This window comes from Dromiciops gliroides, chromosome 1 (genome assembly GCF_019393635.1).
Source record: "Dromiciops gliroides isolate mDroGli1 chromosome 1, mDroGli1.pri, whole genome shotgun sequence".
In the NCBI taxonomy this organism is placed as follows: Eukaryota; Metazoa; Chordata; class Mammalia; order Microbiotheria; family Microbiotheriidae; genus Dromiciops; species Dromiciops gliroides.
Genome location: NC_057861.1, coordinates 324,435,944 through 324,447,212, shown reverse-complemented (window position 1 = coordinate 324,447,212; position 11,269 = coordinate 324,435,944).

Sequence of the window (11,269 nt, the reverse complement as noted above, 5' to 3'; positions counted from 1 at the left end):
TCTTGAGAGAGTATTTTTACCTCCTTTTCTATTTGGCCAATTCAGTTTTTCAAGCTGTTGACTTTTTTACATGATTTTCTTGTATCACTCTCATTTCTCTTTCTATTTTTTCCTCTACTTCTCTTACTTTATTTTCAAAGTCCTTTGTGAGCACTTCTATGGCCTAGGACCAATTGATATTTTTCTTGGATGCTTGGGATATATGAGCTTTGACTTTGTCATCTTCTTCTGAAAGTGCATTTTGATCTTCTTTGTCACCATTATTTTCTGTTTGCTCATTTTCCCCAGCCTATTTCTTGACTTTTAACTCTTTGTTAAAGGGGACACTGCTTCCATGGAGGAAGGTGCACTGTCATAAGCTTCAGGAGGTTTGAGTAGCTGTTCTTCAAGATACTTCTATGAATTTGTAAGTCCTTATTTCTTCCAAGGTGGCATGATTTAAGGAGAGGTATGTTCACCACTCTCCTGGACTGTGCTCTGATCTGTAAGCAACCACAGGCCTGTTTCTCTACCCTGGAAGCCAGAACAGAACCCTTCTCCACTCTGACTATGAGTTTTGGTGAACCATGATCCTCCCCTGCCTGGGACCACAACCCAAGACTGTGACCAACATACGAGCATGAGCAAAAGAACAGAGTCCCGCCTCAGTGCTAGCACAGAAACCTCTGTAATCTCTTTCTGGCCAACTGCTCAACCCCCTCACCATCTGTGGGTTGAGTTCCAGAAGCAGCTTCTTCTGCATCTGATTCAGAGCCTCCTGAGGCCTCGTGTGCTAGGGCTGGGTCTGTGTTGGACTTGGGTCTGTGTTGCCAGGGCCTATGCTGGGGTGTGTTCTACTCTCACCCCAGTAAAACACTCCTTTCCTGCTGACCATTTAAGTTGTCTTTCACTGGAAAAGTATTTTATCCTCTCCTTTTATGGGTTCTGCTGTTCCAGGAATTGTGTGATGGCATTGTTTTTGTATTTGTTTTGTTTTTGCAGGGCAATGAGGGTTAAGTGACTTGCCCAGGGTCACACAGTTAGTAAGTGTCAAGTGTCCGAGGCTGGATTTGAATTCAGGTCCTCCTGAATCTAGGGCCGGTGCTTTATCCACTGTACCACCTAGCTGGCCATGATGGCATTGTTTTAAAGTATTTGGAAAGGTCTTGAGGAAAGCTCAGGGAAGTCTCTGACTTTCCTCTACCATCTTGACTCCACCTCCCATTTCCATATTTTATTAAGAAAGTCCAGCAATAATACATAGAAAGAGAAATTCTATTTAAAATAACTATCAAGGGCACCTAGGTGATGCAGTGGATAAAGCACCAGCCTTGGATTCAGGAGGATCTGAGTTCAAATCCAGCCTCAGACACTTGACACTTACTAGTGGTGTGACCCCGGGCAAGTCACTTAAAAATTATTGCCCTGAAAAAACAAGCAAACAAACAAACAACAACAACAACAACTATCAACAATATTAAACACTTGGAAGTAACCAACCAAGGCAAACCTAGGAACTATATGAACATGATTACAGATCACTTTTCACGCAAATAAAAGCAGATCTATACAATTAGAGATATATTAATTGCTCATGAGTAGACTGAGCCAATGTAATAAAAATGGCAATTCTATCTAAATTCATTTATTTATTCATACCAATGAAACCACCAAAAATCATTTTATTGAGCAAAAAAAAAATCTAATAAAAGATCAAGACTATATAAGGAATCAATGAAAAAGTAAGGTGAAGGAATTTCGCCCAGAAGTATCAGATCTTAAACTGTTACAAATGGGTAGTTATTAAAACAAACTGGTACAAGCTAAGAAATAGAGTGGTGGATTGGTTGAATAGATCAGGCATATATACAATAAACATTAACAAATTACCATAGTAATTTAGATTTTGATATATATAAAGATCCATGCTTTTGGGATAAGAACTATTTGACAACAATTGCCATGAAAAATGAAAAGCAGTTTGTCTGAAATTGGATATAGGCCAACATCTCATACCCTATACTGAAATAAGGTCAAAATGTGTCCATGATTTAAACAAAAAGGATAATACCATAAACAAATAAGGGGAGCATGGAACACTTACATCTTGCATTTACATGAAAGATATGGATTATAAATGGATTTATGATCAAAAGTGTTCTAAAATGTATAATTTTGGTTACACTAAATTAAAAAAAGTTCTTGCACAAATAATGTTGATGCATCCAAGATCTGAAGGAAAACAGAAAACTGAAAAAAATTATAGCAAGTGTCTCAAAACATTCATTTTTCAAATCTATAGAGAACTGTGTCAAATTTATAAGTATACAAGATATTTCCCAACTGAAAAGAAATGATAAAAATTATCCCTGATCTCCTCAATCCTCAGCATCCCCAATAGATTGTAAGCTCTTTGAAATTAGGGACTTTTCCTTAGTTGTATTTGAATTCTCAGTGATTAGCACATTGTATGGTATATAGTAGATACTTTATAAATATTTGTTGACTTGATTTCTAAAATTAGCCATCATTGAAGTCACCATGAATTCCTCATATAGAATTCATGTTGGATATGTAGAAATATGGGTATACAGGTGAGTAGACTATGAATACATGCATATATAACACATATATTTGTTTAAATTCCATAGATAATGAAAAGAAAATTCTTATCAACCAAATTTACCTACTCTTTGGCACAGGGTAGCTCTTTGACTATTGAGTTTCTCCTGATTGTAGTTCTTCAAGCAAAAGCTGAGCAACAATATGTCAGGTTTGTTGTGATTGGGATTTTTTATAGGTATAGGTTTTATTAGATGACTGCTAAGACTACTTCCATCTCTGAAATTTGGCAATTTTCTGTTACCATCTGCTACCAAATATTGCATTGTCATGTTGATAGTTTATTTCTGCAAACCACACCTTACTTCTAATTAAATACTCTCAATCTCCATATCTCTATCTGTTGATATATTTGTCCTTCTAGGTGCTCAGGTGTTGCCATCTATAAGAAGCTGTCCCTAATATCCTTAGTTGGAAATGTATTTCTTTGTTCAAATGTTTCTGGAATAATTAATCTGGAATATCCTTTTGCACATATCTCATTGTTAGGCAATAGACTTGTTCCTCACCATTACAGGAAAAGGAGGAAGGAAGAAAAGGAGGAAGAAAGGAAGGAAGGAAGGAAGGAAGGAAGGAAGGAAGGAAGGAAGGAAGGAAGGAAGGAAGGAAGGAAGGAAGGAAGGAAGGAAGGAAGGAAGGAAGGAAGGAAGGAAGGAAGGAAAAAGTAAGAATGATGATGCCGTACAATTGGGTACCATCTCACACTTTAGTATTCCTATTACAACAATCCTTCACTTCCAATTCTCTACAATATTTGGACCACTTAATTTATCATGACCTTTGACTGGTGATACACCTAACATTATCCCCACATTACAGATAAGCACATCAGTCAGTGAACAGAAATTACTTGCACAAAGATACATAGATATATTGTTACTGAACCCAGGGAGAACCCAGTTCTCCTGACTAGTCCTCCTCTCTTTCTACCAAATAAAATTCAGATTGAGGTTTAGGGGAAGGGAAAGAGGAGGAGATATTCATTCAATTTGATTTAATAGCTACCATTCATCAAGAATAGCAGTTTCTTTATGTGCAAAGATATACTGCCACTGTTCTAGTTCAAAATTATAACCAAGCCTTGAAAAAAGTAAATGATGGGAAATTTAATTTCCCAGTTTCAACATTTTTTGTCATTTGCTTAGAATTAGAGATGCATATTTAAAGAGAAATGTCATCTTTTGGCAGTCTCCTCTAGATTTATTACTTATGAAAAAAATCCATGTCTTAAATTTCCTCCATTACTTTCTTCATTTCTATGTCAAGAAATGAAGTTCAGCTGTGTCCATTACACTACTGGTGATAGTGATGGTGATGGTGATGGTGGGAGTGATAACTGGTCAAGATTCTCTTTTATTCAAGTCCTCCACTTTCCACTCACTGAAAATTTGGGTATTTGGAGGCCTAGAACAAGAATCAATTAGTCAATCATAGCAGTCTGTCTTTATCATATATGTATCATGTTTCCAGCACAGAGCAAGGGTCAGTAAAAGACAGAAAAGAAAAGAATATTGTTTCTTCCCTCTAATTTTTAATCTGGTTCCAGATGAAATCAATTGGTTTAATACTTGTAGCCTTCTGAAACTCATGAAACACGGTCATTTTTTTCAATTATATGGAGGTAAATAAATACTAGATGAACTTGGTTCCAGCAGACCTGGGTTTAATCCTTCTTTGGCCACATATTACCTTTGTGAATTTGGGCAAATATCTTGTTCTCTCTGCACAAGTTTCCTCAACTAGAAATTGAGGTAGTTGGGTTAAATGACCTCTGAATTTTCTTCCACTTCTAGATTCAATATTTATAAACAGAGAGAAATAGAGGTAACACTAGGGGCAGCTAGGTGGTGCAGTGGATAAAGCACTGGCCCTGGATTCAGGAGTACCTGAGTTCAGATCTGGCCTTAGACACTTGACACTTACTAGCTATGTGACCCTGGGCAAGTTACTTAACCCCCATTGCCCCACAAAAAAAGAAATGAAATAGAGGTAACATAAAATCACAGAATTCAAATAAATTTTACAATTCAATTAACCATATTGTGGTCAAGAAAATTAACCCTGGAATGTGGAAAACTGGTTCCACTTCAGTTGTCTCCTTGCTGTTATCAATGGACTAAGGAGTAGGACCTACAATTCTAGGATCTAACTCTAGATCTTATTTCACTCTAGTAGGTATTCTTTACAAACAACTTATTTGACCAGAAGTTGTCCCAATGAAGCTAAAAATGTTTTGTTTTGTTTTGTTTTGTTTTTCTGAACAAGACTGGGCTACCTTGACCAGCAGGTTGAACAAATTCCTATAGTTATAGGATAATTGGGTGGAAATTTAGATTTAGGGCAGTGGAAAAAAATGATTTGTATCAATAGAATCTAGGTTCATGTATTATCTGTAGCACTTTTGGCAAATCACTTCATTTCTCTGGATTCAATTTATAAAATGTGGGGGTTAAACTAAATCACCTCTTAGACAACTAGGTTATGCAGTGAATAGAGTTCTGAGACTAGAGTATAAAATACCTGAGTTTTAATCTGGACTCAGATACTAACTGTACAATCATGGACATGTTCTTTAACCTCTACCTGCCCCAGTTTCATTGTAAAATGGGCTCACAATAACAACTACTTCCTGGGGATGTCGTTAAAATGAAATAAGATGATATTTCAAAAGAGGTTGTTGTTTTGTTTTGTTTTCCTGAACTACAAGCTTTATATAAGTTCTAGAAATTATTACCAAGGTCACTTTAAACTCTAAATCTATTGCTCTGGGAATTCCTGATGTCCCATGTGATGCCACAATGGTATTTGTTGAAATATAACAGGAATAAGTTGATTTTGTTCTCTCCTCTAGAAAGTGTAGGATATTTATCTATTTGACAAATGCCCAGGCATCAAAACTTGCTATGATGACTCATATATACCTTTTTAAAAAATCAATGTAAGATTTCATAATCAGAGTCCTATACTAGGGAAAATTTGTGAGGCCACTGAAATTAGTCTTCAGCACCTTCAGACCTCCCTTTAATCTTGCAAACTTGTAAAGCTTCCTTTTTACACAGAATATGATCGCTCTGATCAGAAAGGAAAGTGATTTGATTAAATCAACTGGATAAGTGTACAATAAACTCAATATGTCATACTCCCTTCTTAGGAGTATTTGAATTGTAAAAGTTTCCATGGAGAGAAATCATTGGTTTTCTCAGAGAGAGAGAGAGAGAGAGAGAGAGAGAGAGAGAGTTGGATATGAAAATTTAAACTGAACTTATTTAAAAAAAATATCTTTGAACCTCATTAAATAGTGAAATTTATTGGTGGGGTAGGTACAGTGGTGAAGACCAGAGCGGGCAGGGATTTAAAAACATACTTTAGAATGGGTTGGCTGAAAGAACTATGGATACTTATTATCTACAAATTTTATATTTAATTGAGAACATGAACACTTCTATCCATTATTAAAAGAGTTTTTAAAGGGGCTGAGCCAAGATGGTGGAAAAAAGCCAGGAAATTGCCTGAGCTCTCACAAGTTTGCCTGAGAAACAACATTAAATCAAAACTAAACACATGCTGGAGCTACAGAACCTACAAAAAGAGAAACACCATCTTTCAATAGAGATAATTTAAAAAACTTCTAGAAAGATGATATGATGGTATACTTAGAGAATCCTAGTGAATCAACTAAAAGACTATTTGAAACAATTAAAAACTTTAGTAAACTTGCAGGTTATAAAATTAACCTGCAAAATTTATCTAAGAAGTAGAGTGGTGGATCAATGGAGTAGGTTAGGCACAGGAGACACAGTAATAAATGACCATAGTTTGGGTTTGATAAACCCAAAGATTACTAAGAACTCAGTATTTGACAAAAACTGTTGGGAAAATGGAAGATAGTAATCCAGAAACTGGGCACAGACCAACATCTTACCCATTATGCCAAAATAATGTCAAAATGGGTACATGATTTAGAAATAAAGGGGGATACCATAAGTAAATTAGAGGAGGAAGGAATAGTTTACCTCTCATATCTCAGGAGAGAAGAGCAATTTGTGACCAAACAAGATATAGAGAATATTATGAAATGCAAAATGGATGATTGTGGTTCCATTAAATTAAAAAAAAAAGTATTTGTACAAACATAAGCAATGCAGCCAAAATTAGAAGGGAAGCAGAAACCTAGGAAATAATTTTATACAGTCACTGTTCCTACTAAAGGCCTCATTTCTAAAATATGTAAGGAACTAAACCAAATTGATCTGAATGCAAGTCATTCTCCAATTGAGAGATGGTCAAAGAATATGAACAGGCCGTTTTGAGATGAAGAAATCAAAGTTATCTATTGCCATATGAAAAAAAAAATAATTATCTAAATCACTATTGATTAGAGAAATGCAAATTAAGAAAACTCTGAGGTACCACCTCACACCTATCAGATTGAGTAATATGACAAAAAAGGAAAATATTAAATGTTGGAGAAGCTGTGGAAAAATTGGAAAATTAATGCATTATTGGTGTAGTTGTAAACTGATCCAATCAATCTGGAGAGCAATGTGGAAATATGCCCAAAGGCTATGTGACTGTGCATACCCTTTGATCGAGTAATACCACTACTAGGGCTGTACCCCAAAGAGATCACAAAAAGGGAAAAGAACCTACATGTACAAAATTATTTATAGCAGTTGTCTTTATCAATTGTGGAATGGCTGAAAAAGTTGTAGTATATGAATGCAATGGAATACTATTTTGATATATGAAATGATGAGCAGGCAGATTTCAGTAAAACCTGGAAAGACTTAAATGGACTGATGCTGAGTGAAGTGAGCAAAACCAGGAGAATGTTTTACACAGTAACAACAACATTGTATGATGATCCACTGTGATAGGCTTAGATCTTCTCTTGAATACAATGATCCAAAGCAATTCCATAGCACTGATGATGGAAAATGCTTTCCACATCCAGAAAAAATAACTGTGGAATCTGAATGCACATTGAACCATACTGTTTCTATTTCTTTTTTGCAGGAAAATGAGGTTAACCCTTGCCTAGGTAAATGTCAAGTGTCTGAGGCTGGATTTGAACTCAGGTCCTCCTGAATCCAGGGCCAGTGCTTTATCCACTACACCACCTAGCTGCCCCTCTTTTTTCCTTTTTTGAGGTTGTTCCCCTTTTGTTCTAATTCTTCTTTCACAACATGACTATTGCAGAAATGTGTTTAATATTATTGTGTGTGTATATATATGTGACCTATATCAGATTGTTTTCTATCTTGGGAAGGAAGGAAGGAAAGGATGGTGGGAGAAAATTTTAGAACTAAAAATCCTATAAAAATAAATATTGAAAACTATCTTTACATGTAACTGGAAAATAATAAAATACTTTTATGATTAAAAAAGCTTATATGATGGTAAAGGCAAGAATATTGGGAACTATGGTTCGGTATCAGGAAATAATTTGGAGGTCAGAGAAGCTTTACGGTAGCTCTCAAATCCCAACCTCTCTTTTCATTTATGTATTTATGTATTTATTTAGTTAGTTACTTACTTACTTATTTACTTACTTCTTATTTATTTATTTAAAGTTTTGTTAACTGTTTCCCACCATCCTATTCCCTTCCCCATGATATTTAATCTCTTATCTATCTTCTTTCACCCTATCCCTCCTCAAAATGGATTTGCTTCTGATTGCCCCCTACCCCAATCTGCCCTCCCTCCCTTTGCCCCTCTCTCTTCATCCCCTTCCCCTCCTACTTTCCTGCAGGGTTAGATAGATTACTCCACCCAATTGAGTGTGTATGTTATTCTCTCCTTAAGACAATTCTTGATGAAATTAAGGTCTTTGAGCCAATTCTGATGAGTGAACACTTCATTTAATGGCCATCTTAGGGAAATTACTCCACTCAATTGGGTGTTTATATTAATTCCCCCCTTGAGCCAACTCTGATAAGATTAAGGTCTTTGAGTCTATTCTGATGAGTGTAAGGTTCATTTATACTCCCTGCTCCTCCCTCATCCCTTCCCTGCACTACATAAGCCTTTTCCTGTTCCTTTCACATGGAATTGAACCAGTGCTCTATCTCTCCCCTTCAACCTCCACCAGTGCATTCCTCTCACCCCTCAAAAGTACCCTAAAGATGTCATCACACGGCATCTAGGTGACACAATAGACAAAGCACCCACCATGGACTCAGGAAGAACTGAACCCAAATCTTGCCTCAGACCCAAGAAACTCACCCAACTCCAACCACACCACAAAAAAGATAAACAAAAAATAAATACTTTATAGATATCATCCCTTCATAATCAATCTCCACCAGTTGCCTTGGTCTAAATATTTTCTATCATCTGCCCTAATACTGAGAAAGTTCTTATAAGTTAGATGTATCACCTTCCCATGTAGTTATATAAACAATTTAACCTTTTGACTTCCATTTGTGATGTTTAAAAATAGAATGTGGGTCCTTTCCTGCCATTCCCCTCCCCCATTTTTTGGGGGAAACTAGCTAAGAATTACTGATAAATTTGGCAACAGTTTAGGCTTTTAAGTATTTATTAAAGTGTATTAGAAGTTAGTGAAGAGAGAACAGAACTCTTATAGAATGGAAAACCCTAGCTTATGTCTATGTGGAATAGACAGAGAGAAAACCTCACCTTTACCTAGAAGCCCACACTTCCAAAGAGAACAGATGAAGGTCTGCCACCACAAGCTGATTCCCAAAAGAGAAAGCCAGAGCTAGGCAGCCAATTTACCTTCCTACTTCTTGTCTCCCTCCTTGGAAGGGGCCATCCTTCAAGCTGATTGTGTGAGAGTGGTCTCCTGTTGATGGCATAGTCCATAGCTCTGAGAACAATACTCTACTCAGGGCCACACAGGTGTGGTCTTGATTTAATCAACCTTAAGAAGGTTCAGCCTCTGAGAACAACACCCCACTCAGGGCCACCAGACATAGTCTTGATTTTATAAGTCTTAAGTAGGTTCTCAGTCAGTTTCTCAGTCTCAGCCAATTCAATCAATTCCAAATCAATCTTCAGTTGGGGCCCCTGGGCATCTGCCAAATCCCATTTTTTTTTATCACAGCTATTAATTTCTTTTTCCTGTTTACCTTTTTATGCTTCTCTAGGATCTTGTATTAGAAAGTCAAATTTTCCATTCAGTTCAGGTCTTTTCATCACTAATACCTGACAGTCCTCTTTTTCATTGAAATCTCATTTTTCCCCTAAAATATTATACAGAGTTTTGCTGAGTATGTGATTCTTAGTTGTAATCCCAATTCCTTTGCCTTCTGTAATATCATATCCCATGCCCTCCAATCTTTTAATGTAGAAGCTGCTAGATGTTGTGATATCCTGACTAGAGTTCCAGAGTACTTGAATTCTTACTTTTTGACAGTTTGCAATATTTTCTCCTTGACCTGGGAGCTCTGGAATTTGGCTACAATATTCCTGGGAGTTTTCCTTTTGGGATCTCTTTCAGGGGGTGATTGGTGGATTCTTTCAATTTCTAGTTTACCTTCTGCTCCTAGAATATCAGGGCAATTTTCTGTGACAATTTCCTGGAAGATGATGTCTAAGCTCTCTCCCTGATCATGGTTTTAAGGTATTCCAATAATTTTCAAATTGTCTCTCCAGGATCTATTCTCCAGGTCAGCTGTTTTTTTTCCAAGGAAATATTTCACATTGCCCTATATTTCTTTATTCTTTTGGATTTTTTTATTATGTCTTGATTTCTCATAAAGTCATTGGCTCTTATTTGCTCAATCCTAATTTTTAAGCAATGGTTTTCTTCAGAGAGCTTTTGTACCTCCTTTTCCATTTGACCAACTTGGCTTTTCAAGCTTTTGACTTTTTTTTACATGACCCTCCTGCATCACTCTCATTTATCTTTCCATTTTTTCCTCTAATTCTCTTACTGTAACTTCAAAGTCCTTTTTGAGTGTCTCTATGGCCTGAGACCAATTCATATTTTTCTTGGAAGCTTTGGATGTATGATCCCTGACATTGCTATCCTCTTCTGAGGGTACACCTTGATCTTCCTTGTCACTAAAGAAAGTTTCTATGGTCCTCATCTTTCTCTGTCTGCTCATCTGTCCTGTCTTTTACTTGTTTTTTAGCTCCTTAACATGGGGCACTATTTCCAGGCTGCACTGTCCCAAGCATCAGGGGGTCCTAGGTGGTATGATTTAAGGAGGGGAAGCTTCTTCACTTTCCTGGCCTATTACCTGGTCCATAGATAATGCTAGGCCAACTTGTCAACTAACCAGATAGCAAAACTTTTTGTGTTGCGGTTGTTAGTTCTGACAAGTTTGTGCCCCTTCCCCACCTGGGCCACTGCTACTCAAGCCTACTTCCTAGTTCCTGGCAGGGGTGAACAACCCAAGTTCTGCCTCAGCACCAGCACAGACCCCTGTAATCTCCCCCCTGCCAAGGGATCAACCCTCTCACCAGATTGTGAGCTTAGTTCTAGAGGACACTGGAGCTCCACTGATTCAGAGGCTCTGGTGGTCTCTTTCCCTGGCTTGACCTGCCTAGAAGTGGGTCTGTGTCAGGGTAAGTGTGGGGTTGGGCTCCACTCCTGCCTCAGGATGGCATCCCCCTCCTGTTGACCTTCTAAGCCATCTTTAGCTGGAAAATGATCTCAGCATGTTATTTTGTGTATTTTGCTGCCCCAGGAATTGTC